Source organism: Zophobas morio, unplaced genomic scaffold, assembly GCF_036711695.1.
Source record: "Zophobas morio isolate AGI-343-1 ecotype UQ-CSIRO unplaced genomic scaffold, CSIRO_AGI_Zmor_V1 ptg000046l, whole genome shotgun sequence".
Taxonomy (NCBI): domain Eukaryota; kingdom Metazoa; phylum Arthropoda; class Insecta; order Coleoptera; family Tenebrionidae; genus Zophobas; species Zophobas morio.
In genome coordinates this window covers 1,557,079-1,563,467 of record NW_026972151.1, presented here as the reverse complement: position 1 = coordinate 1,563,467, position 6,389 = coordinate 1,557,079, and the positions used below count along the sequence as shown (strand labels likewise).

The 6,389-nt window shown below is 42.5% G+C and overlaps 1 long non-coding RNA gene across 1 annotated transcript; it reads left to right on the top strand.

Moving 5' to 3' along the window:
• The first annotated feature begins 528 nt into the window (after positions 1 to 528).
• On the top strand, positions 529 to 889 carry LOC135142402 (uncharacterized). The gene is made up of 2 exons (XR_010282514.1): positions 529 to 693; positions 747 to 889. It is a non-coding gene; the product is annotated as an uncharacterized LOC135142402 (long non-coding RNA).
• The last annotated feature ends 5,500 nt before the right edge of the window (positions 890 to 6,389 follow it).

The window sequence follows — 6,389 nt, the reverse complement described above, 5'->3', positions numbered from 1 at the left end:
CATGATATTCCTAATGTAAGTACAAAATTTAACAAGTATCGACCCAGTACTTTCGGAGATTATCTGTCTAATAAAAATCGCGACAGCAGACAGACGGACAGACGGACAGACATACGGACGGACGGACAGACAGACGGACAGACAGACAGACGGACAGACAGACGGACAGACAGACGCACAGACAGACGGACAGACACACGGACAGACAGACAGGCGGAAATGTGAGACCTATTCCTTTGTAGTCTAGGGACTCTAGGGGTCATGAAAGGTCGATAAAACGTAAAAGTAGAGAGGTCCCCGACGGACTCGAATACAATACCTCCTTCGCTTACGCTCGGGAAGTAAAAACAACTGCAAAATAAGTTAGACTTCCTTTAAAAATACGGCGCTGCTGAATTAAAACTTAAGCGTGCAGCGACTTGTCTCCACCCACTGAGTAATCCCCGCGCAGTAATAAGGACAGATAGAGATAATGAATATACGACCATGACTTTTTGTAACAGTTGTTTAGTATATAAAGGAGTTGTAACATTGTGGTTGTTTATTCGTTAGTATCAACACTTCAGGAAAACATATTCAGTTTCTTAAGTGGACAACCAACTTGCTAAAAAATGGCCAAGAAAATCTACAAATTAATAATGTACAGTGCTGCTGTGACTTCTTGTCTTATTGCCTGCTATCCATGGCTTCTTGGTGAGTATGAAAAAATAGAAGTTTCATCGGAAATCTTTTATGGAAAATTTTAGTTACTGGTTCGAGGATGTAAATTTTCGAAGAAATGGTTATCTCGGATTTCGACCGGCAAATATACCTACTTACTTAACTATGTACTATATCAATAAGCACCTTGCACTTTACACTGCATAATAATAAAAACATATTAAAAATTCATACTTCTTTAATTCATAGTTAACAACGAATTAAGTATATTACGATAAAAATTCGTCCAAGGTTATTTCGCCAGACATTCCTTCGCGCCCCTGAAGTACAACTAAGATCCTCTATTTTGCAAAACTTACTAAAATATCGAGCACTATATTGGGACTCGTTCACTAGTAAAGCAGCGAAGAACTGTTTGTTTACTTACTTTACTTACTGAGCATAAACTAAGGAATTGTTGTAGTAGGGTTCATCCGACGAATATGTACTTTCATGTTTTCTCGACTTCTTCTTTTCTTTTTCTTTTTTGAACTGGGCGCTGTAAGAAGTTTTGTCTGTGATAAATTGTCTGCAAACGTGTTTGTTTTAACCCATTCGTTGTATATTTTAATGTGTTTGGCAAGTATATTTCTTCCCTATTAGACGGATTTAAGGGTCTGCAGGTTAAATTTTCTTTTGTTGTGGTTCAAAACAGTTCGTTTCCTTTTGATCTTCTGAAGAAATATTTCTTCAGTTTGGGAACTTGCTTGTATACATTTTCTAGGTTCTCAAAACTTTTTCCTCCATTATTTCTTGGTAACGAGATTCTCTCGGTTAAGGATATCTTCTGATTGTGTGAATATTTCTGATTTAAACTTTCTAAATCAGTTTTTGACCACCTATTTCCAAAAGAAAGATTAGATTACCATGTGATTAACTCACTCAAACAACCGTTCCGGCAAAATGACGTAAGAGCACAAAATTTTAAGTTACGCGAAAAATTCAAAATTTGGCCTCGAATTGTGATCGCCAACAAAATGTAAGCCTACGTTGTGTTTATTTTTTTGGTTGGCGGCGTACGTACAAGTGCAAAGGGATCAACCCCAAAGTGGGAAATGCTGCCGTAAATCAAAATGCAAAATATGGAAGGCAAACTGTTCCTCCATTCTGAAGAGGGAAAGTCTGGAAACTAGCTGCAAACACTCTCTCCAGCTTTGAAAAATGAAATCAAATCTTACAGGTTGACGGAACTCTTTGAATAACACAATTTTGAATAAACGGAGATAAAATAAATCTTTATTACAGTAACTGGATGCTCATACTAAATTATTAGTTATTTATTACGATGGTGTGGTGGTAAATTTAAATTACGGCAGTAGAGAAATCTGCAAAAAATTGCATTTAATAAGTTTAGCAAGTTAACAGTAATTTGTAGTTGTCGAAAAACGGGACAATCAAAATAATTATTGTATTTCACACCTTCCTTCCGTAATCACTCATAGGCAGCCATGTATACGCAGCTGCGAGCCCGCTAATTTAAAGTAACTATAAAAATTACGCCGTTACCCATCATCCCATCTATGCAAAGACGCGCTCATTATGCTTCGTTGCGCGAGCCCGCAAGCACGGTTTGTATAACCTCACTTTTTACTTCTTGCTACAGGTAAGTGTTTAGCCCATTTTTTCTAGTCAAATGGGTAAAACTAAGCATCGTCGACGTTCGCGTTCCCCTCACGTACCCAGACGTGAGTTGGAACGTCGCCTAGCACGCCTTGAAACGCTCCTAACCTCAAAGCGCCATGTGGCATAACCTGTTCGTCCATCTAATAGTCGACATATACCGTGTGTTGAACGTTCTCCCGATCGCGATCGGGAGAGCCGAGGACCATAGCCCTTCCAAGTGCGTGCTCATCGTCGAGGTCTCGCGCCTCTGACGTCTTATATCGTGACAGGGTCACAACGTCCCGGGACAGGGTCCCAGCTTACCGAATTGTTCAAGGCACCTCTTCCATGGGGAATCAAAGTTCCCGCAGTCTCACCCCGGACACCAAACCGGCGCCTGATAAACCACTAGACTCTCCTCCTTTACTCATTCACGACGAGGAATTACCCGAAGAATCCCTCCTCAAGCTCGGAGTAGAGCCCACAAATACTGTCGCTAATGAGCCAGTTATTCCACAGTGCCTGCTGACCGCCTGGACGGAGGTTCTCGCCAAAGGTTTAAAAAAGGACGAACGTACCAAGCTGCTTGAGAAGTACCCCCCGCCCAAAGACCAAGACGCCTTCACCAGTCCAGAGTTGAATGATGAAATATCGTCTATTTTGAATTACACTGGTAAAGCTCGTGCTTTCCATTTAAAAACCAAACAAGACAGCTTGCTGTCCAGTCTTACCGCCCACTCCGAACTTTTAAAAGCTCTATGGAAGTGCATCGGTCTCTCCAGTGAGAATAGGGCTTCACTTGGGATTTTAGTAATTGACTCGGCCAAACTCGTCATGGACGTATTTCGCACCTTAAGCTTTACGAGACGAGACCTTATCCTCCCACATTTATCTGCTACTGTAAGGGACGTCGTCAGTCAAATTCCCCTAGGGCGATATTTGTTTGGCGCAGACGTCTCTGAGGAATTTAAGAAGAGGAAGAGTTTGGAATCCCTTGGCAGGGAAATGCGAGCGACTAAAAGAGCCGTTCCGTATCCGGCAGCACTATACGCCTAGCTTCAGGTCCTGCCTCACGACCTCACGAGTCTTTCTGTCAACGCAGGCCTCAACCAGTTTTCCAAAAAACCGGAGTGACCCGTCTCACCAAAGAAGGGGGGGGGAGGAGACAAACGGGCAGCACCTCAAGGGCAACAACCTACCGATATCGCCGCCCTTAAGTCAGGTGAATAAACGACCAGCCGGTAGGCTGAAATATTTTGTACCAGCTTGGCGACAGATAACCAGTGATCCAGTTATCCTTAACTGGCTCAGAGGCTATCCCTTACCTTTTAGTAGACCTCCGGTTCAACGGCAGGTCCCTGTCGCAAAGCCGTTTTCACCACAATGCAGTCCGAAGTCAAATCCCTACTTCAACAGGGTGCAATTGTTCAATGTGAACCTTGTGTAGACCAGTTTATTTCTCGCGTTTTTTTTTGGTCAGTAAACCGAACGGTAAAAACAGGTTCATTTTAAACCTAAGGCCTGAATTTTTTCATTGATACTCCCCATTTCAAAATGGAAGACATTCGTTCAGCAATTAGACTCATACAACGGCACTGCTATATGGCGACAGTGGACCTCCGTGACGCATATTTTGCTCTACCCATTCAACCTTCGGATAGAAAATATTTGCGTTTCTTTTTAAACGATACATGCTACGAGTTTACTTGTCTTCCCTTTGGCCTCAGTTCTGCTCCGGCAACTTTTACCAAGTTGATAAAACCGATAGCGGCTTATCTTATATCACAAAATATTACGTGCGTTTTATACCTTGACGATTTCTTGCTTTTTGCCAGCACCATCGACGAATGCCGCGCGAGTGTTAACCTCACAGTGCATTTGCTTGAGTCTTTGGGTTTTACGATTAATACTGAAAAAAGCATCTTGGAACCCTCACAGAGTTGCCGATTTTTGGAATTTATTCTCGACAGCGCGCACATGCATCTAAGACTCCCGCCGGACAAAACTAATTACATTTTACATTTAATAGCCACCCTGGAGAATAGGACAAGTTGCAGCATTAAAAAGTTTGCAGAACTTATTGGTACGTTAATTTCAATCTGCCCCGCACTAAAATACGGCTTCCTTTATACGAAACTGTTTGAAAGGGAGAAATATTTGGCCTTAACCAATTCAGGTGGAAATTTCAAAGCCAGGATGGGGTTAACTCCAGAAATCAAACAAGATTTACATTGGTGGAAGCGTCATCTAGTTTCAGACATCGGCAATGAAATTGGGTCTGACCACTTTACAATGGAAATATTTTCTGACGCCTCGCTTTCTGGATGGGAAATTTACTGTCAGGGACATACGGCTCGTGGGTTGTGGAACCCAGAGGAGCAAAGAGAACACATTAATTACCTCGAGCTGAAAGCAGTCCTTTACGGTCTTAAATGTTTTGCAAAGCACCTCCTCCATTCTAAGGTTTTACTGAGGATTGACAATACGACAGCAATATCGTATATTAATCGCATGGGTAGCGTTCAGTATCCACATCTTTCCACTTTGACACGACAAATATGGCAGTGGTGTGAAGCACGGAATATTTGGCTTGTCGCTTCATATATTAATTCCACAGCTAACATAGAAGCTGACAGGGAATCAAGGGCACATTCCGATGCTACAGAGTGGGAACTATCAGACCGCTACTTCAATCAAATCTTGGCAAAATTTGGTAAACCGTCCGTAGACCTGTTCGCATCAAAAAATAACCATAAATGTGCGCGATATGTATCCTGGTTTCCCGACCCGAGTTCGATCGCTGTCGATGCTTTTACGTTCTCGTGGAAGGATTCTTTTTTTTTATGCCTTTCCACCTTTTTCCTTAATCTTACGATGCCTTAAGAAAGTTATCGCAGACAAGGCCGAGGGTATACTAGTAGTTCCAGACTGGCCAAGTCAGCCCTGGTATCCTCTCTTTAACAAACTCTTAACGACAACTCCGTTGAAATTAGGGCCAGATATCAACTTATTGTCCTCTCCTTTCAGAGCTACGCACCCACTATCAGCAACCCTCGCTTTGATGGCGGGAAGTTTGTCCGGGAAGCTTTCCTACGGAGGGGAATCCCAGAGGCGGTAATTGTAACAATACTCCAGTCCATTAGCCGCTCTACTCTACGACAGTACTGCTCCACATATAAAAGGTGGAATACATATTGTGTTGAGCAGCAGGATCCCTTTTCTCCTACTTCCGCGGAAATTTTAGGATTTCTTCAACACTTAATAGACTACTTGAAAAACTCGTCCTCTAACGCGGTGCTTTCGTTAGAACAATTTTCGTCAAAATTAGCAACCTTATTGGCTCTCGTAACTGCCCATAGAGTCCAAACACTATCATTAATTCGCCTCTCCAGTATAAAATTTGATCCCTCAGGAGTTCAAATTAACATGACAGATCCTATTAAAACCAGCATCCGTACGGGAATATATCCATCCTTTACATTTCAATACTTCACCGAGGACCCAGCTCTGTGCGTGGGCGAAGACTTCTTGTTTCTTTCTACTCGGAAACCCCACGGACGTGCCTCGTCTACCACTATCGCAAGATGGATTCGAACTACCTTGCAAAAAGCAGGAATTGATACTCAAATCTACGGGGCCCATTCGACTCGCCATGCGACGACCTCAGCTGCGCTGCGTTCAGGCGTCATCGTCAGCGTGGAGGATATCCGAAAACTTGCTGGCTGGACAGGACGGTCCACAGTTTTTGAAAAATTCTATAATAGACCCCTTTCCACTCAGTCAGTAATCCCCAGAGTACTGCTGCGGACAAACTAATTTCTTTTTAAGTTCTGTATGAAATTTTGTTTATTTTCTATTCATTACACAACCACATTATACGCTTCTTTGGTATATGCTCCCGGGTAGGTTCTCTACTGTTCCCAGTACTCAAATACGCATATTCCCTCTGCCACTTTCGGCAACTGCCAATATTTTGGCTCTGGACTGACAACAATTTCTGCTTTAAACAACTACCTATGAGTGATTACGGAAAGAAGGTGTGAAATACAATTGCACAATCAAACTAACAGCTTACCTGTGAAGTTCGA